We start from the raw sequence: 22,612 nt of genomic DNA on the forward strand, positions 1-22,612 counted from the left end.
TGCAATGTTTACGTACTATCAATCACAGCAAAGGATTATGAAAATGGTATCCGATATTCTTCAAAATAGAGTGACTCACGAAATATTAAATTCAAAGCAAGTTTTAAGTTTAGTTAAAAACCATGCAATTTTAAAAGATACTTTGTATGTCCATGATATAGGTTTATTTTATTCAATTTCATCTGTATTTTTGGTTAACTTCAATTTTGAAACACTGAATGTTGATTTAGTTTTGAAAACACCAGTAGTAACACCAAACAAAATTTCAAAATTGTTTCAAGTTTCCAATTTGGGAATGTTACATTCTGATAAGCTTGTGAAATATAATATTCCAGAACAGGTATATGAAAGCGACAACAAATTCATATAAATCAATAAGTTGTTATGTAAATGGCATTCATTTTTATTCTTATGCGAGACGTCTAGTTTACGAGTCACTTCTCCATCGAAATGTTTAACGAACATGGTTTTCAATAAATCATTTACTAATTGCGAAGTTGAAACTATTCCACATAAGCTTGAGTATAGTCATCTTTATACTCCTGCAGGATTATTAGTTAATTCTTTAGTACCAGGACACATTACAAAAAGAACATCGCATAATGTTCTTCATACTGAACCATTAGTCTATGGTAACAACAAAACACAATTCATTTTGTATGAAAACTTTGAAAACATCTTTATAAAACACACTGTATTGCCCTCAAGGCAAACTATTAATGTGGTCAACACGAATGTTGTTTTGACAATAAATATCTCAGCTCCACATTTAAATGTAACGTATGCAATTAAATCTTTAGATCAAATCAGTGCTGAATTAGAATCACTCAAACTCAATGAAAATAGTTTGCATATGCTACATTTTGACAACTTGCATAGCATTTTTTCAATTGTAATCCCGATTATGTTAGTTTTGTTTCTTGCTCTATTGTTGTATTTATTTTTTAAATTCCAAAAACTAGAGAAAAATTACGCTAACTCACATGCAAACAATCTTGAAGGTAGTAATCATTGAACTACTTACCGAACTATGTGTATTTATTTTATCCTTATCAATATATTTATGAATTTAAGTTTATTATATATATCAGTAACAGCATACATACCTGGAAAATATATTTAAAAAAAGAAAAGAGAAACAAAATATTAGTTTTCTTTTTACTTAAATACTTCCAAATATTAGTAGAAATAAGTTAGTATTGTAAGTTAATAGAGATAGTTCATAGGAATGTGGGCACTGTACCTTGTATGAACCACAAGTACACTTCCCCACCTCATTCCAAAGTTCAATATTGATTTTGAGAATTTTTTTAGGTTTTCTCTAAATAATTTAAGATAGAATGACTATGGTAATAATTCATAGATGTATTTAGTTTTTATTTGAATTAACTCAATTCATGATCTAAGGCTACCAAGGTGTGAGACGTCATGCTAAATTTGTTAGTCTTATTTTCATGCAATCATGTTAAGAGTATGTTATTTTTGGTCTGCGTATTAAAGCGCAGGGAACATTTAGATTTTATTGGAATATTTTACTAAGAATATACAATATTAATAGTAAGACTAGTGTATTGGGCACGAGATTCAACCTCTCTCCCTATTTTACAGGCTTGAGGCTGTTCAGGACTTACACTATCCTGAGCTAGGTTAAGATTGAATAACGTACCTTTTGTTTATGATGTTTATAGAAACTTATAGTTGATCTCTAAGGTTCAGACAGACGGAGAGAACACGAAAGAAAGTAGTTGAGAAATAGGAAATAAGTTTTATTATTGCTTGTAGTTGTTGTAGATATTATGTTATTTTATTTTGTTATGGCCAAAATATTTAGTAGTCCCTTCACTCTCTTTCTTTTACAGAGAATGGACGGACAAATTATTTTTATCATCGAAGCCACGACATTAGTTTGTATAATTATTGCAGTTATATTATTTATAAGACTGTTGTTCAAATATGATTGCACCTTCTCGAAATGTTGTATGCAAAACTTGGCAACACCGCAACCTACTGGCCCTCACGCACCTCATTATGTTTCTAATCTGTCATTCGAGTCACGTGACAATCAATTTGTAATTGCATCTACGTCAAATTCATTACATTTATATGACGATGTTAATATTTCTATTCCTAGTAATTATGTTTCTAATATTCCTCTATCCAGTAATAACTTTACTTCAATTTCTTTGAATAAAACACGTTTAGCCGTTTGCGATATGCAAATGACTATTATCTAAAACAGAGCATTCCTTTACCCTATATATCCTTCCTAGGCAATGCAGGTCACGAATTTTTTTTAACAACTAAAAGCAACATGACTGATTGATTAGAGGATAATTTCTACAAGATAATTATAGCAGGACTAGTTATGAAAAGAAGTGAGGATGGAAAAAGAAAAGGGAAACAGTGGTTTTAGTTTTGATGCACAACACCTCTGAACTGTAATTGAATTCACGACATTTTTTTCACTTTTGTTCACAATCCACTAGAACTTAAAAAAAACATACACACAAAGGACCCATCACTATATTATGTTGGAAGCACCATGAACACAATAAAATAAGAAACACCGAAAAAAAACATTATTTTAACAAACTTTGTACTATTAACTGACTTCACACACAGACAAATAAAGACAAGATGCATTCAGCACCAGCTCTGTAGCATCTTACGGGGGATTATACTAATCAGTGTCGTTCTACGCATCTCCAGTTTCCCCCCCTGCTTCCGCTGTCATTGAATACTACTACGCTGCATTTCCGCTATCAACTGTGAATATTCAAGAGTGTTGCTAACTCTAAATATCCTAGAGTTACTGAGTGAAGTGATTCAATTTATTTTTTTTCGTATTATTTATACATACTTAGTGATGAAATAAGTGAGTGAGTGTATGTTCCTAAACAATATATTTTTAGTGTTGTGTGCAAGCGCTTATTCCAGTGATTATATACTTCTTAAGTTGTGTATATCCACATACTTTGAGTGATTAAAACTTGGTGAATTTAAATACAGTTGGCAACGCGCTGTGAACATTCTTGAGAACTTGGTCTCTGAGCCAACAACAGAGAATGGTTGTTTGTTCCCACAGACATAAAGTGATAAGTCGACAGAAAAATAATCTGTTATCTAACATGACTTCATACCATCTTTGCTTATTCTACGTTCCTGAACTGTTATGTGTCTGCTTTTAACAGACTTTAAATAACAATCTTCCGGGTAGGAGAAGTTCTATTTTGACGTCGAAACTCTGCGAGTCAAATTATTCATAATTAGTTTTTGTCACTCCGTCATTCTGTCCATCAGAGGTTCTGCTCGTCATCGTTACCAAAAGTAAGTGATTATGCATTGTCTTCTCTAGTCTTTAAGTCATACCAGTCCACATCATGCTCTGTAGTTATTCAGTCATTCAAGATCAGTTCATTAAATTCTTATTTTAAATTATTTCTGTGTTGTCGAATTTTATCTTTGAAATTCTACTCCCATGTTTCTAATTCTGAGCTACGCTATCTACGCCCCCAAGACTTGCATTAGTTTAAATTACTTCTTGGAGGAACTGGGTGGATGTTAAGGCCATTCAGTAGTTTTCAGGTATGAGAATTGTTTGGGGTTGGCGACCCAGACAAGAGGTCTCCGTTCGACATGCCTCCAGAATTTTCTAACTGCCTTTTACGTCACAAAACCGGTCACGTTTAAGGTAGATTGCAAACCTATTTTTAAGGTTTTAGCACAAAAAAGAAAACATTTTATTATACTTGAATGTATATACTACAATAAAAATCACCAAATTCTACAAAAAATATTCATTGCTTAGAAAAAACAAACGAATAGCAATCTCAATAATTTCATATTTAGTACAAAATTAATCTTTTCTGATCTCAATTATTTTTTTCTGAAAATGAAAAAAATTCATTTCAATGGATTATGTTTTTAGTTTAAGGAAATAAGAAAATATGTTATTTTCCTCAAAATTCTAGGTCTCTAGGACGCTATAACTACATCGCATAAGACAACTTGGAAACATTCGGCAAAATATATGCGCTATGAAACAAAAAGAAGTTAGTGATTTCCAAATGGATTCACACGATCAACTAGAATTACTCTTACAAGATTTTCTTATAATAATAATATAAATTAGTCTCAGGGTCGTTTCCTAATAATGTTTCATATCTTGTAATCAGTTAAAGAAAATGAACTTCTATTTGCATATATATTTAAGAAAAATCATTTTACCTTCAAATATAAGGGCAGATGAAGCAAGGTAGTCACAGCGTTCAAAACGCTCACTAAAGTGTATACTTTAAATTCAAGAAACGAAATGAAAGTGTTCTCCAAAATCCAGTTTTTATATTAATCAGAAAACCACGCCAACTTTCTCAGTGAAACTCCTTAAAATAAAAAAGGATCCTCTAAAAAATAAATAACTCCGATTTACAGAAAAAAAATGTTGCCTATAGGTAGTTGTAATATCCATCCTCTTTTTTAAAGACACACTGTAAACCCATTCTTCTCTGGAATTCTATAGGATTGGTTGACACACAAGCCATAATTCCCAACCCCTCATAACAACAGCAGCAACCAGCGCAATCAAGAATTTCTAAAACGTACAATGGACTTCTTAACGAAAAAACTTCTTTCTTGTTACTCCAACATTGAAAGAACGCGTCCTTCGCAGTGCCTTATTAACACCCATAGAGTCCAGCAGTGGATTTTTTTATACAATTTGTGAGTATATTTTTCACTTTATATAATTCGTATACATGCAACTAGACTTGTTCAAAAGTACTTACCTATATTCCATGAGGGTGATAGTTCGATCCCCAAGCAAGTATTTAACATTTTCATGACAAACAAAGTATTGCATCTACCGTACAGCCATCATTTCCTCCCCTTACTTATTCCTGCAGTCATCATTCACTTCCTTTACATTTTATGAATAAATAAAACCTAGTCTACAGGTAATAATTAAAGATTTCATTTCATTTACCAAATGTTTGCAAAACTTTACTCTACCCAGTTTTAGGGAACTCTGTAATACTGTATTCATCTCCAATGTTTAAGGATTTCCATGGTTATTCCTCAACCATGTCAGTTTCTGATTGACAGCATCCCGTTTGCCTTTGATGCATGCTGTTCTGCGTTCAATACTCACATAATGCGCACATATTACAGCAACTTTAGATTATATCAAAACAAAATAGAAGTATATGTTTTAGAAGTAAACGTTTGTACTCAATTTTCTACCTTCCAAAATAAGATAGACGTTACAGTTTATTTGTATTCACAACTAACGTTTTGTACTATGATACTATTGTTTGAAAGTGCACCTGGTATTCTTGGATGCTTGTCGTGGCTGCAATTACGTGGCATGGTTACAAATTTTTGAAATGGGTAAAGGCAGTTGAAGAGTTTTGGTGCATCGAGCAAAAGAAACATATAATTTTCACATAAATAGGTAGAATTCGCGAAGTTTAAATTAATTTGATAAATAGCAAGAATTTCACTGGTCTTGTGTCAGTTTGAAAATTCTCTTCAGCGTGTGTTTAGAGGGGCCAAAAAATAATTTAGAAAGGGCTGTGCCTTCTCTGCCCCTCCCTGGCTATGGGCCTGGAAGCACTTTTTGACCATTTTCTCTCTCTGGCAGATATTTTTACAAAAATAAAATAAAATAAAAATAAACATATGCTTTTAAAAAGTCTTAAAAATACACGTGTTTAAAACAAAATGTTTAAAATGTATATACAATTTCTTTTATACAAAATCAATTGTTTAAAACAAGTTTTAATCATTTGTTTTAAGCAAAACAACCCTGGTAACTAGCGACATCTCACCAAAGATGGCGTCCCCGCAGCGACGATCCACGGTGGCTCCTCTTCCGTTTTGAAAATTATACCACCACCGGGAGGGCGATGAAACGCCAATGAACCACAAAATTATTCACGAAAAATATGTTAAATCGCCTATATGTGTGATTTGTTTACATTAAGGAGAGTCTAAAAACACTTTAAAAAAGTATCAAAAAGGACCCAGGAGGGTGCTCGGAACTACAAACTTATGATTAGGGTCTACTAGGCGGGTGTTCGTCTGACTTCGCCACGGAGGCGATGACGAAGAAGTCGCTTGTTAAGAGATAATTCGTTGATATCTTTTTAATTTGGTCAATCAGAGTGCTTCTTTAAGCATGTATATTAGACTATAACTGTTTGGGATGAGATAAAATGCGTTCGCTATGTAATTTTATAACAAAATGACACGTGTCTATTTACTTTATTTCATAATTCTTCCATACTCACTTTCTAATGTTTGACGACAGTTGCCATCTAAATTTATACAATTATCGCACTTATCTCAAGATTTTTCACTTCATGGCGTTGTGGCAGTTGTTTATCTTGACCCCCGGAGCTCACTTTAGGAACAATTTGTCAGGAAAACAATAATATAGAATAATAACCGCATGCACATGACTGGCGATAGTTCGTGTTGGTCCCTTCGCGATTCTCCGCGACGATTAGAAGGAGCGCGGAACAAAACTAAGTTCTCGCTGCTACGCGGTGGTAATTTCCCGACTCGAGATATTTGTTTCAACTCGAAAAACTATGCCACCAGTGGGACACTAGCGGCAATCCTTCGGCGCGTCGCTATATGGACGATCGACATTTAGTCGCAAGTGGTTCACTAGGTGTTGGCGACGTTTACGGCATGGGGTACGTGCTCGCTATGCCTTACTGATTTTTTTCTATGGCGCTAAAGGCTAAATCCGAAAATTGTTAATTTGTTCCGATTCCAGAAGTAGTACTCCCCCTCTTGGTGCGAATGAGCCACCGTGACGTCATAGGTCGAAGCTCAATGCCCTTGGCCCGGGGTCAATAACCTAGGGGTATTTACGACCACCCCCTCTAGATTTTGGCAGGGGTACCTTGGCCCACCCCCTAAAATTTGGTAGGGATACATAGGACCACCCCCTTAAAATTTTGGAAATTGCCAAATCTAAAAATTGGGTATGGTAGCCTAGAACCATAGTATGTACTTCTATTAGTATTGGGGATCTATCTCGTTCCCTTTCATGGGTAAAAAATTGCCAAAAAGTTAAATTTCGGGTTTTTTTGACCTGATTTATCCCTTTGATGAGGTGTTATTACACTATATAGTTATACGGGCGCATACAGGGGTCTATTCCCATTCATAAGATATGGATACATTGATACACCACTTTAAATTTTTGGGAGGGGTACCTTGGGCCACCCAATAAATTTTGGAAATTGCCCAATTTAAACATTTGGTATAATAGTATAGGACCCTAATATAGATCACTATAAATTTGGGTGGTCCACCTCGTTCCCTTTTAGGGGTACAAAATTCCCAAACTATAAACGTAAGCAATACGTTGTACCACGTGTTTGGTTTTTCACCTAATTTATCCCATTGGATGAGGTCCTATTACCTTATATGCTTATGAGGTCATTCATAGGTGTTCATACCCTATCATAAAAAATAGGTACACTGAAGCACCTCTTTAAAATTTTGGGAACGGTACATTGGCCCACCCCTTAAATTTTTGAAATTGCCCAATCTAAACATTTGGTATTATAGTATAGAACCCTAATATAGATTATTTAAATTTGGGTGGTCCACCACGTTCCCTTTTCGGGGTACAAAATTGCCAAATTTGCAAAAAATTGCCAAAATTGGGCCTAAAACCAAACACATGGTGGTACAAAATTGCCAGATTTTAGTACCACAACGTGTTTGGTTTTAGGCCCAATTTATCGCCTTTGATGAGGTCCTATTACCTTATATGGTTATATGTACATATACACGGGTTCATATTCTATCACAAGACATGGGTATATTGATTCACCCTTTTAAATATTTATTAATGGGGTACCTTAGCCCACCCCTTAAATTTTGGAAATTCTCCAATTTAAGCATTCGGTATTATAGTACAGTACCTCACTATGTATCACGATAAGCACGGATGGTCCACCTCGTTCCCTTTCGTTAGTAAAGAACTACCAAACATCAAATTTCGGAGGTTGCTGACCCATTTTATTTCATTTGATGAGGTCTTATTACCTTATATGATTATATGGGCATGTATAGGGGTCTATTCTATTTCTTAAGATGAGATAGATACATTGGTGCATCCGCTGAAAAATATGAGGGAATACATTTACCCCACCTTAAATTTTGGAAATTGCCAAATGTAAACATTTAATATAGTACTATAAGACCCTAATATGTATTAGTATAAATTTGGGTGGTCCATTTTTGTTTCCATTTATGGATAAAAAATGTTAAAAATTGAAATTTTGGAGGTTTTGACCCCCTTTGATGCGGTTTTATTACCTTATATGAATGTGTTCAGGGGTTTATTTTATTTTATAAGGCATGAGAACATCGATGTTTCATCTTAAAAATTGGTAGAGGTACATTGGCTCACCCTTAAAGTTAGGAAATTGCCCAATTTGGTATAATAATATAGGTTCTTATAAATTTCTTTCCCTTTCATGGGTAAAAATTAACAGAAATTAGTATGACCACGTGTTTGATTATTGATTCAATTTATTCCCTTGATAAGGGCTTAGCACGTTATATGTGTATGTACAGAAGTTTATTACATTTATATTTTTAGGTTCCCTTCTAAATTTTGTTGGGGTACATAGACCATTCCTTAAATTTGGGAATTGTCAAATAACAAAATTCGGTAAACGTTTTCTAGGACCCTTTGAAAAATGTTGGTGTCCCTCTTATGGCCAAATATTCAAATTTCGAAGGTAATTCACCTATTTTATCTTTTTTGATACGGCTTTATCATTGAATGAGTACAGGATTTATTACTTTTTTCATAAGACGCAGGTGTATTTGTGTACCAATCTCGAATTTTGGGAGGGGTACATTTCTTATTGTTAAATCAATAATTGGTAGTTGTTCTTAGAATTGGGTGGTATCTCATTCTTTGGGTAAATCATTGTCAAATGTTAGTATGATCACGGGCTCAGTTATTGACCTATGATGGGATAAGAAGTCCAGGACATCGGTACACTGAAACTTTGTAGGATAATTTGAGAATTGTAAAAATGAAATTTCGTCATTAGTTTTGATTTATTCCCGCTTATAGACCAAATATAAACGTAAGCAATATGATGTACCACGTGATTGATCTTGATGAGGTAGTGTACAGAGATTCATTTCCTTTGCTGTGGTACTTCTTAAGTTTGAGTACACACTTCTAGAAAGCAGTTGGTTCTGCTAAAGTAAACAATTGACGGACATTATAAACCTTATTGAACATACAATGATATGGTTAATTTTAAGACAGGTATATCGAGAGAGGTATTCTTTAAATTCGGGAATTGTGATGAACAGAATTTTAACACAAGGCTCGAGATTTGAAACAATACATTGAACTTTAATCACAGCTCATAGTCTAAAATCACTGGTGGTGGTTGATTTGACCTTGAACTTTAGAAATCTGATAGGTAACCTTCTTGTATGTTTACTTAAGCCTGGCTCAGATGGGACTGAAATAAGGCTGCGATTCACGATCAAAAATTCACGACCTTACTTAACGATCGTGTGAGAAGTAACTTGCACCTAGTTCAGGTTGAAATTTTCTGCTCTCCTTATTTGGATCCTGACTTGGAAGAAATAAAAGCAGTTTCTATTTTCATCTGGACTTGCATACAACTACCGAAGAGTAGCGCCTGACGACATTCAACTTTATTTCTCGCTGTAATTTCAAAATAATGCTGCCTGGACAATAGTCATACGAAAAATATGATTTTTTGTATAATGTAAAGCACGATTTATATTATTTAAAAAATGAAAGAATAAAGACCTCAGAGTAGGTATGCAGTGAAATTAGTAGTGTCTTCCCGAACACTACAGGTGTGAACAAACGTAATTACATCTTTTAAAAAAATAAAAATAGGTGATTATTGTGCAATTTGTATCCAAAAAAAATGTAACGTTAAAAAAGCGTGCAGGTTTACTTTTGACGCACCACTCGAAATAATTGTTCAAACATTAGAATTCTTTCACTAATTACCTTCTTATTGTTTTCTAAATGATTTACGCTGGGCGACATGAAAATATCCACATGGCATAGTTAAAATTCAAGGGGGTATCATAAGCAATTGTTGAAAAATTATAATTCTTTTACGATTTGCGTTTAAATACAGCGTCGGGATGCATGCATAAAAACTACAGCCCAAAAAGCACAAAACTACCTGCACTAGGTAGCCACTAACAAGCACGAATGCTATCTAACCTAGTCATAGCCGAGCAAAGCTGTAGGGCTCGAGTGTTAGCGAGGTGGTGCATCTGAAGGGAACAGGCGCATCAGCGAAGGTGGGTATTCGCATATGCGAGGGTAGTGAAAACGAGTGGCTTTAGACAATGATACGAGTTTCAATAGCATTTGTCATGGTTTCATACTAGTAGCGTTCCACTTGTAAACAAAATACAACTTCTGTAAACTGTGCAGAAATTCATCGCCGGTGGAAAATAGTTTCTATATAGGCATCTTTCATATCAACTCATTCATTTTATCCATCGTAAAGCACTTGTAATAATTTTAGAATAGTAATCCTACACTTCGAAACATAAAATTCAGATGTGATGCGCCGAAAACAGAAACAATGAAAGTTAATTGTCATCAGTGTTATTTGACTTTTGTGAAATTTTAGGGAACAGTTCTACAATGCTGGCACAATACAAAAATTCCAGGTGTACTGCATGAGATGGGTTCCTGGTGGGTATAAGTTTACTTTATGGGCTATGTGGGCATTTTTGTGGGTACTGAGCTGAGAGGATGTACTCCTCTTTCTTCTTTATTTTACCTTTTCCGCGCCTCATAACTGCCCTCATTTAGATATTTGGAGAAGCCATTTGATTTTCAGTTTTACAATCTGGTGGATCCAAGGATCTACAGACAATTTTTCAGCTGATACAGACTCCTTCATGTTCGTATATTGGTGCTGAATTTTTGGAGTTACTAATTTCAATAAGGTATGGAACTGAATAATCCATTCTGTAGTTTTTTGTAGGAACGATGATTTTTAAGTAGTTCATTATTCACCATTGAAAATACGGTGCTTTCCTGTCCATTATTGCGGCGAAGAATTCACCCCTGGTCCACCAGCTCCTCTTTACTCTCTCTCTCTTTTGGTGGGGGAGGGGAGAGCGGATTTTGTGTCAGCAACAGAGCAGATATCGCTACTATGGCTATTTGATCCTCTTCAGATGAACTCATATCGTGAAATAGAAAAACAATAATATTTATGATATGCGTAACACGTTCTAATACAGCGACCACGGGAGGCTCTGCTGGTAAAACCTACTTAGTTTTAAGGATCGTCTGAGACTCCTACATCACCTCAGGATAAAAGAAATTTATGGAAGTTTGAGTTAAGCAACACTGTTTAGTTGTAGCCTGGGTTGAGGCCATAGTTCAGATCCGTGTGAGACGGGCTTTATTCGCTAATAAATATATATACAAAAAATTTATGTTTTTGATTTTTATTTGTTCTTTCACGGTTCGTTTCCCATGGAAGCTCTTCGAGCAACATAGTTGTGAGTAAATTAAAAATTCCTATCTTTTACGGTTTACTTGATGTGCAATTTTGATATTAGATGAGTGTTTTTACTATAAATTATTTTTAGAAAGTTTGATATGTTTTTCAACATTGAAATTTATATGATATTTTACTTTTATAATTAAAAAAACAAAGTTTTTAAAGTTTATAATTTTACTATTTTGAAACTTTTTAACAAGTAGTTTGCATAGCAAACGATTTATTTATAAGTTCGAAACAAAGTTTCTCTTTAGGAGATTTCATTGAAATCGAAACGTCAAAATATGAGATTCTGATGAAGCGAATTATTTACAAGTTCACACTATAAGTGTTCGAAGTTTGTGCAACAATTTTAATATACTCACAACTATGTTGTTCGTAGAGCTTCATATCGAAGCAAACCGAGTCAAGTTCCAAAGTAATTTAAATATGATCACAGTTAAAAATTGTTCATTGAGTTAACAATGGAATTCTTTAATACGTTCACAGCATAGCTGTTCTACATTATGTAAATTAGCATTGTATTAATGCGAAAGAACAAATAAAATTAATATAATCACAATCTACGATTGTTCTGTTAAGAAATATAAAAAGGAAACTAACAAAAAATTGAAACTGATCTAATAATAATTAATTAATTAATTTTAAAAATCTGTAATGTTATATTGTGATTTTTTATTTATATAGTTACCTTATGAACACAGAAAGTTTTTAAGATACGCGAATGAAAACTGCAGAAATTTATTTTTTCACATACACAAATTGTAAATCGTGAAAAGTTATTTTCATATACGTCAATTAGAATTGCAGAAACTTGTTTTTGAATTACAATCATGGAATATAAAATGCACTTTTTCATACGTTCGTTTCATTACACGAAACTCTTATTGAAAAATGCAGAAATTTGTTTTAACATACACGAATCAAAGAAAAAATACAGAAACATACTCTCCTATACATGTTAAAGTTTTTAACTCCATGAAATAATTTTTCACAAAATCTTTTAGGAATGATAATGTAAAACATATTTACACATTTTACTATTTTCGAAACATTCTTCATAAAGTCACAACTTTTACTTCTATGTTTAAACGTTCGCACAAATAATCAAAACCGAGCTTCTGATGAAGCGAACCCTCAAAAAATGCAAAAGCAAATGATCTAATTTAAATTAATTTGATCACAGCATACCTGTTCAACATTATGAAAATGAGCATCGTATTGATGCGAAAGAACAAATAATTACTATGATTACAATCTACGATTGTTCTGTTAAGAAGCGAATCAATAAAAGTTTAAATCGATTCGTCAATTTTTAAGTATTTTCGAAATAAGTTTCTCTTTATGAGATTTCATTGAAGTCGATCACAGCATAGCTGTTCCACGTTATGTAAATGAGCGTCGTATCGATGCGAAAGAACAATTTTCTTAGTATTTTCGAAACGTAGTTTGTCTTTATGAGGTTTCATTGAAATGATACGTCAACATATGAGCTTGGGAAACAAGCAAATTATTTAATGGATCACATTCTACGAGTGTTGTTAAGAAAAAAGTTATGAAAGGAAACAAGAAATATATATATATATAATAAAAATTTATTTACAAACATTCTTTAACACATTCCTTAAAATATTGTTTAATACATTCAATATTTATATATTATGCACAATTACATATTGGCCAATTTAATGCTGAAAGTCTTACTTTTCTTTTTTTATTTTACATAAAATGGTTTGTAATTGATTAACACAAGAGTTTTCATTTTCTATTACAACTTTTTTAAAAATGTAAATTATATTGTAAATTTTTTTGTAAGAATAATTCAGTAATTAATTGAATTTTGTCTTTGTTTAACAATATGTTATATAATGCATATGTAAATTCCGATAGTCTTCAATTTCGATATTACTATGCACTGTTGTAAATTCTTCATATAACGCATGAAATGTTTGCATATTAACTAATACACGCCATGCATTAAAGCACAGTATATCATAGTCCAAAGTAATACAATCATGTTCATTTACATTACTGCGATTTTGAAAACATCCGTAACACAAAAGTTTGTTCTGGTTTCCATCTTGCAATACACAGTAACACGTATTGTTCATTTACAGAGAAAGAATTACAATTATATTCGCAATGGTCGTATGTATTTAGAGAAATACACTGATACATTGACGATTGTTCATACACGTATTTATCCTGTTCAAGATATGTTTCTCTCAAATCAGAAAGGTGATAATCATTAAATGTAATTTCCTTGTATGTATAGTTAAATTAGTTTATAAGATATGGAATAATGTTGGTATCTATATATTTCACATTAATTTTTAGATATTGTTTCAATATTTGTTCACGCGTTGATTTTCTAATTAGGAAATTCCACACAACAGTATTTAATTCTTTATCTGTTTCACTTACACATTTATACACAGTTTCATTTTTACTGCGAATTGCACAACTTTCACAAAGTAGAGGTTCAAAAAGTTTATAATTTTCTAGTAGACGTTTTACACAAACTCAACTTACTTCAGTAGGAGTACATTCACACTTTAGATCGTCGAATATCAAAATGTCTTTAGAAATTGTATTCTGATCTGCTACTTCCTCTTCAAAGGGTATTTCATTTGGATATCTGAAAATTATTTTAAACACAAATTCTTTCATTACCTCCTACTTAGGAAAAATAATTTTACATGTATCATCTTCTTCAGGAATATCACGATCAGTTGGATGGACAAGAATAATTTTCTGTTGTTTTTCAAGTTCAAATTGTTTTTCACGTGGTGAAATATACTTAGACTCTACACTGTTACTTTTGAATAATGAAAGATTAGTTTGAATTTCACCTTTTCGTTTTTTATTATGAGAAGTTAAAATGATTTTAGATGTAATGATGTATTTATTTTTCGTTTTGCGCTAGCGGAAAGAGACTGCCTTTGACTGTACATCTTATCACGGTAGTATCCGCTTTATATCAGTATCACCCACAACCTGATTTATACTCACAAACCTGCACAGAAGACTGCACATTACCATATTTAATTTTCCATGTACATCACTTTTTATTATCAATCAATCTTATGAAGATTTTTATGTGTGAAAATAGACATTATGTAATAAATTACATGATACTGTTTTTTAGAAAACATTTTACTATTTTAGTAACGTATAAATGTTGTATTCATAATACACTAAAGAATGGAAACCACATATTATTAAGTTCAGTATTGTCAAGATACAACTTGCAAGGCATTTTTTGTTGGATCGCTTCATTAGAAGCTCCGAGGAATATGTTTATACATTTAGAGGAGTAAAATATTATTGATTGTGCCATTACATGTACCTTTGCACCCCCGAACTTCATAAAGCAATACAAGCCTGTTATAAGATACTCAATATTAAATAAATGTGGGAATTCGAACTCGAAGGATCGTAATACATATAGTTTGTTCCAGATATGCACACATCTCCAAATGAAGTAAGAATCTTCTGGATTTCCTGCAACATGTCAAAGTAAAGGAGATAAAGAAAAATATATATTCACGAGTATCTTGACCATGAGGGCATACAATTAAATGAAAAAAAATATTGGAACGAACCCAGGACTGATGTATCCTCCTCGCCACAAGTGTCTTTACATCGCCGTGACGGGTATGTGACCGCGCAGTACTCCAACGAAGAGATGGTTGCATAATAACTTGTGAATAATTTTGAAGATTTTTTATTTTGACTAGGGAAATAACGTAGATATAGGGAGTAAAGGCATAGATTTGAAGCATCAGTACACTATCATCTCTAAAAGATTCGTATTCCCAGTTTTTCATTTTATTCTCTTATATGTTAAGTTAATAACTGCTGACAACTGCTACTAGCGCTTTTCACTCTTCAGGAATTTAACACGACATGTTCGCAGGACACTTTTCTAAGTCCTAAATGTATGCGTGAATTATTTCATTCGTCTCACTGTCCTTATTTCAGAATGGAAACTGAGTATGCTGAACGTGAGTATGTTTCGCTGTCGTCAAGCAAGGGTTGTAATAAATGTAAATAAGGTTCTTATTATTAAATAAAACACAGAAGTATCTATTCCACGTATAGCACAATATAATACAGTAATTAACCAACATGATAATCACTAACGCCCGCAGGATTTTTTCGAACGGGGGGGGGGGCAAAACACCGATATAGAGTTTTTCGATGTATTGCCCTATATATATTAAAAGTCATAGTTTATCATTGATAGCGTGTATCCTCTTACATTTTAAAATCGCCAGTGTAACATATTAGTCAGAACATAAATCTCCAGATATAATATAGAGGGAAAAGAAGGAAAGAGATATGAAAAGTGGCGTAAGTAATTTTACTGGATAGAAATCCCATCACCCTGGATAATCCATTACTCATACCCGCCCCCTGTCCCACGCATTTCAACTGCTTCGTTATATATATATGGCTCCATGTCAGAAGGGCCAGACGAAAGGGCGAGAATAGAAAGGCCCGAGTCAAAACGGGGCTCGGTTTTAAAAGGCCCCGCGTCAAAAGAGCAAGTTCAAAAGTGGCCAGAGTCGAAAATACACAGCGTGAAAATGTTCCCCTCGTCAAAAGGGCCCGGGTCAAAGATCATCGAGGGAAAAAGAGAGTCCGAGACAAAAGGGCCCTATGTAAAAAATACGGACAAAGTGGACACAGCCTCAAAAGGACACGGTTCAAAAGATCCTTGCGAGTAAAGAGTCCTTATGTCAAAAAAGCCGGTTCAAAAAGGACCCCGCTTCAAAAGGGCACAGGTCAAGACGGTCCCGCGTCAAAATGACCCGAGTCAAAAAGGCCCCGCGTCAAAAGGAGCCAAGTCAAAAGAGCCCTGCGTCAAAGGGGTCGGCAAATACAATTCCACGGCTAAAAACCTGAGATCAGGAGTGAAAATCAGGAGAAAGGTACATATTACCAGTGGCGTAACTAATTTTCTTGTGCCCTGATCGTTCATCGAAGTCATACCTTCCTCCTGCCGCCCGCATATCAGCTGGTATATATATGTCAGAAGGGCACGGACAAAGGACAAGAATAGAAATGCCCAAATAAAAAGGGTCGAAAGGGCCCTGCGACAAAAGGATCCGAATCGAAACAGCCCCGCTGTCAAAAGGGCCGGAATCAAAAGGACGTCGCGACAAAAAGGCCCTATCAAAAATGTCCGAGTTAAAAGGGATCTCACCTCAGAAAGGACACGGGTCAAAACGGTCCCGGGTCAAAAGGGTTACATACGAAAGAGCACCGCGAAAGGAAGCCCGAGTCAAAAAGTCCTCCGTTAAAACGGGACGGGTCAAAAGACCCCTGCGTCAAAAAGGACCGACTCAAAAGCTCCAAGTCAAAAGGGCCCGGCAAATATAATTTCACGGCGAAAAAGCCTGAGATCAGGAATGGAAATCAGGAAAAAGAAAGAGATATAACATGTGGTGTAACAAATTTTACTGCGCCCTGGTCATTGATCATCTATTTGATCATACCTGCCCCTGCTCTGCCCCACGCAGAGTTGATATATATATATATATATATATATAGTTCTGTCAGAAGGACACGGCCAAAAAGGCGAAGACAAAAATGCCCAAGTAAACTACACCCCGGTCAAAAGGGACCAAGTCAAGAGGACCCCGCTGTCAAAAGTGCCCAAGTCAAAAAGTCGTCGCGACAAAAGGGTCCTATCTAAAAAAATGCCCGGTGAAAAAGGACACCGCATCAAAAGGGCACGGGTGAACACTGTTCCGTGTCAAAAATTCTCGTGTCGAAAGGGCCACGCTACAAAATGCCCCGAGTCAAAAGAGACCCCGCGTTAAAAGAGGCCGTGTTAAAGAAGCCCCGCGTCAAAAAGACCCCGGGATAAAAGGTCCGGTAAATACAATTCCACGGCTAAAAAGCCTGAGATCACGAGTGGAAATCAGGAGACAGAAAGATATATGACCACTTGCGTAAGTATTTTTACTGTGCCCTGGATCGTTGATCATCTATTTACTCATAACTTTCCCCTGCCCAACGCATTTCAGCTGGTGAATATATATTCTATGCCAGAAGGGCGAGGACCGAAATGCCCGACTCATAGGGCCCCGGGCGAAAAGGCCCCATAACAAAACTGCCCTAGTCAAAAACGGTCCCGCGTCTAAAGGGCTCGGCGACCAAATGGGCCGAGTCAAAAGGGTCCAAGTCAAAACGGCCCCGGGTAGAAAGAGCCCGGGTAAGGTGTCGGCGACAAATGAGCCCGCGTCAAAAGGGCGCTGTTTCAAAAGTGACCTGGTCAAAAAGTCCGGAGTCAAAACGGCCCCGCACCAATAACGTTCGAGTTGAAAGTGCCACGCGTAAAATAGTCCCGAGTGAAAAAGGCCCCGCGTCAAAAGGGCCCGGTTCCACGGCTAAAAAGCCTAAGATCAAAGCACGAGTGGAAATCAAGCATGCACAAGTGTAAATTGTCCCTTTGGTAAGTTGATGGTTTTGTGCAAAAGAAGGAAAAATATCTGTAGTTATTAGTAACAAATAGGAAATTTGAATGGTGATATAAGTTTTGTTTGGTTGTTGATTGTTCTGCAACAAATGCTATTGCTTAAGTCATTCTCCATTAAAGTGAGGTTGCACTCCCGTCTTTCGGAGTTCGTATTCTCGTTACTTTATATATTATTCATTTTCCCCTTAGTTCTAAAATTCGATTCTTAGTTCTAAAACACAATACATCATCATTATTTATTGTATAGAAAATCAACAAAAAAAATTAAAATTTATCACTACCTAATACTATACTTTTAACATTATCATCATCATCACTTGATTCGTTTTCGCCTTCATCTTCTATTTCTATATACATATTAAGCAATAATAATTTACCTTCTTTCAATTCAGAATCTTTGGATGGTCTAATTGTTAACTGATCATTTATATTAAAGTGTAATGGAAAACTTTCAACTAAAACGTCATTTAAAATTAAGTCTATAAGAGTTTATGAAGACTCGATTCTATATGCATTAACCTACCTCTATAAAGAAATTTGTAGGCAGCAGCTAAATTATATACAAAAAGGGTGGTTTCTCAAGATCATCTTCTGCCAATCGACATGGAAATTCAACAATTTATTTTCTTGTAAGTAAATTAAACTCTTCTTTCACTGATTCAAGCTGTTCTAATGTTACAACATCTTGTTTATCAATAGCATTAGATACATTAACCAATCTTTTATTCTTAAAATCCACCCAGGATGTAAAAACTTCTCTAGATTCTTCCATTATACTTTTTACATTACCAAAATATCCATATTTATCATATAGCAAACGTCTTTAGGAAAGCTCTCTTTCTATGTACATTATAACAAACAATAATTGACCTTCTTCCATAGCTGAATTTTTAGTTGGTTTAATTGTAATTATATCATTCTTGTTAAAGCTAAAAGGTATATTTTCAATCAAAGTATCACTTAATATACCTCTAGAAACTATTTATCCAAACTTAATTCCATGTGCATTATATTCCCGTTATAGAGAAATTTGTAACCATTAGAAAGATTAAATATTCTAAAGATTGGCTCCTTAACGTTTTTAGCTCTTAATCGATATAATAAAGGTATGGTTTCTTTCTGCATAATTAATTTAGTAGTATCCATTCTAATCTTTTGAAAACCTTCTTTCTTTATGTATGTATCTTGTAACGTTTCTAATGCATCTTCAAATCGTTTTCTATCTTTTTCTAATTGATCTTCTATTGATTTAAGTTGACTTACGCTAACAACATCATTTAAATTCTCCAACAATTTTAATTTTTCTTCACTAATATCAACATTATCTTTCCTATCTTTAACATTACCAAATATATCCATATTCATTTATTATACAGAAAATGACCATCCTAATTTTTCAAAACATTTCTTTAACATCTCTATTTGTTTAGATAAGTGTTTAAAATCAATATCAACATGAACATCGTGCTTTTTCAACAGATAATACAATACACATTTTAAGTTAATAAGCAATACTCTTTTCGGATACAGTTCTTTAAAGGTTTCGTATAAGTTTTCGAATTCATTTATAATTGTTTCTTCCATATGTCGTAAATTTAATGGTTTTTGATCGGTAAGGCGATAGTGTATTAAAAAAACATCATCATAATATTTTGTGTATTTGTTTTTCTTTAGTACTTCTAAAACATCTTTTGTTGATATATCCCTAAATTCATAATTTAACACCTTGAACACATCTTCAGGAATAATTCTATCATGTAAAGCTTGCAAACGAGACAGCTGTAACTTAAATCTTTTTATAGTATCATACCATGGTTTTCTTGCACAAGCAGCTGTCATTCCTTCATTAGTACTGTAAACAAAACCATTCGCTACAGAACAATAATCACAAATGTAACTGCTCATACCTTTCGTTAATGACTTACTACCACAATTACTGCATTTTAATGGTCCGGTGTTATAATTTGATAACATATCCTTTAAGGTAATTATTGGATATAACTTTACCAACTCTTCTTCCGTGTACAAAAATTTAGGTATTAACATTTTCCATAACTGAACAACTGTATATGCGTTGTTTTTATCTTTTAAGTCTATCTTACTAACATCCCGAAAATACCAACAAAAATTAAATCTAACTAGTGCATCTAGTTCATCCTCATGCTTCTCAAAATAATCTAAAAATCTATTGTGTAAAGCTTCCATATTTATCTTAAAACTTTTATGAATATAAACCAAAAAAGCACTTAAACTTATTCATTTTTTAATCATATACATAATATCACTAAAAGAATACCCTTGATTTATAAAATTTAAAACCTTAACACAAAGATGACCACATATAACTGAATTAAAGTCTTGTATTCGTTCGTCATTGTAAAATAAGTTTTCGGTACCAAGATATTGTACTAGTTGTTTAGGAGGAACACCACCATAAGAATCAAACACGTACTTTATGTGGTTATCTTTCCAATAGCATATCCAATGAGTACCAATGTTTTCTGATTTATCAAGGTTAACTACACCACACTCATTTACATAGGCTTTATGTGGAAGTTCGTCACTCATAAATACGCCTCTAAATCGTTTTAACTTTAATTCTTTAACCAACCTCTCTATATCGAAGTTGGTCAATGGTTTTAGTTTTTTGACTTCTCTGGTTAACCTGCTCCCTGTTTTTCTTCTATAGCCATATTGTGTCTTATTTGTTCTTCTAATTCTTGTTTATTCTTCTTAGCATCCAGTAAAGTTTTAGTAATCGCTGCTGCACCACCTGCTAATGAACCGACTATTCCTAAAGCTGCTAAAATGGCTGGAATTGTAAAAATAAAACCACCCATATGTTCTTTCTTAATCTTTTTCATTTGTGCAGTAGTTAAAGTTAAATCCATGACTTTACCTTCTTTAATTTTCTTAGATTTATCACTAAGTTGTTTCTTTGTTAATACATGATCGATATTTAAATCCTTTAGTTCGTTATAAGGAACACTAAACATACAACCTTTAATAGAACACATCTTTCTATTTATTTAAGAGAAAATCTTAGTTTGTAGAAGTACATTCGTTGTTGCTCCACCAAATTCAATTAAGGAATCATTCTCATCTGTTATCCTTATCTCAAAATTGTCAACCTTGTCTTTAGATATAGGGAAAATAATGGATAAGTAGGCTCATAAATAATACTATGTTTAAACTCAGCATCTGTTTTAAATGATGCTATAATTCCTGTTTCTCTATGTGTGTATTCTGTATCTTTAACAAACATACCATCTGCTATATTACAGAGAACATTTATAGTATCAAACGGATGAAACTTTGGCAACTTACTTCCAATATGTGTTTTGTTTTTTCTAAAACTTCAAGAACATTAAACCCGAGGACAGTACCTATACCGCCAATTGTAACATCATTACTATCAGTTTCTATTTTAACTCTATTTCTTAAATGATCTTCTGATATTGTTATGTTGATGGATTAAGATTTTAAATACTCATTAAGTGATTTTAAATTATATTGCCCTTCTGGTATAAAAACTTGTCTATCACCATATGAGAAACTGTTTTTTCTGCTATGTTTGGAGTTAGATATGTACTGTAAAACCCAACTAGTCCTATACTTAAATAATTGCTACTGTTGTCTAATTCGTAATGGAGTTTCTTCTTTAAAACAGAAGTATAACTCGTTAACTTGAATACCTTAGCCATTTATTATATAATAAATGAATGAGTTTGATTTACCTAGAGATATTCCAAAAGAGAAAGTAATCAAATTAATAGAAGATATCATTCAAAAGTTAGAATACAGTTTAAAGAAGAAAAAGAGAAAACTACGAATTGTTAAATATGCATACTACGCTTTGATTACGTTATTGGTTATACTTTCTGCAACAACTGGATTTATTAATATTTTTATACCTGTAACAATTTACTCAATATTAACAACGTCTCTCGCAACTGGAAGTGCTATTATAACAGGTTTGTCTTCTAAGTTAAACATAAGCAAAAGAAAAGATGAATATAAAACCATTGTCACTTGTATTAACTCATTTAAAGAACAGTTAGAGATGATAATAACATTAAATGGTGAAATGGATAACGAGTATATTAAAGATACGTTGCTTAAGATCAGAGAACAACTTAAAGATATAAGATCATAAAAGAGTCGATTTTCTCTATAATAAATAAGTAAGAAAACTATTAATTGGGATGTAAAAGAGATGATAAAAGAAACAACAGTTAAGAAAAGAAATGGAGAACTTATACCTGATGAAATTCGATGTCTTATAGTGGGTCCATCTGGGTGTGGTAAAACTTTTTTGTTATTTAATTTTTTTATTACAACCAGGTTGGTTAAACAATTATTACTTCTATATATATATATTCTAAAAGCATGAATCAGGAGAAGTATGAGCAATTAAAAGATCGATTTGAAAAAGCAGAACTAAAGTTTAAGAAGCAAATAGCAACGTTCTTAAGCGGTAATGATTCTATTGTACCTATTGATGAATGTGAAAAATACTCTGTCGTTGTGTTTGATGATTACATTTTAGAGA

The 22,612-nt window shown here is 33.6% G+C and overlaps 2 long non-coding RNA genes across 2 annotated transcripts in view; one reads left to right on the forward strand and one right to left on the reverse strand.

The window, feature by feature from the left end:
* Window positions 1–22,612, reverse strand: part of LOC145674624 (uncharacterized) — a 98,833-nt gene that overhangs the window by 9,968 nt on the left and 66,253 nt on the right. Inside the window, exon 2 of the long non-coding RNA XR_014129001.1 lies at window positions 1,025–1,106. This is a non-coding gene — a long non-coding RNA (uncharacterized LOC145674624). The remainder of the gene's footprint in view (window positions 1–1,024; window positions 1,107–22,612) is intronic.
* Window positions 2,881–22,612, forward strand: part of LOC145674623 (uncharacterized) — a 183,842-nt gene continuing 164,110 nt past the window's right edge. Inside the window, exon 1 of the long non-coding RNA XR_014129000.1 lies at window positions 2,881–3,327. This is a non-coding gene — a long non-coding RNA (uncharacterized LOC145674623). The remainder of the gene's footprint in view (window positions 3,328–22,612) is intronic.

The sequence above is a fragment of the Thermobia domestica genome, chromosome 17 (genome assembly GCF_964235325.1).
Source record: "Thermobia domestica chromosome 17, izTheDome1.hap1.1, whole genome shotgun sequence".
NCBI lineage: Eukaryota > Metazoa > Arthropoda > Insecta > Zygentoma > Lepismatidae > Thermobia > Thermobia domestica.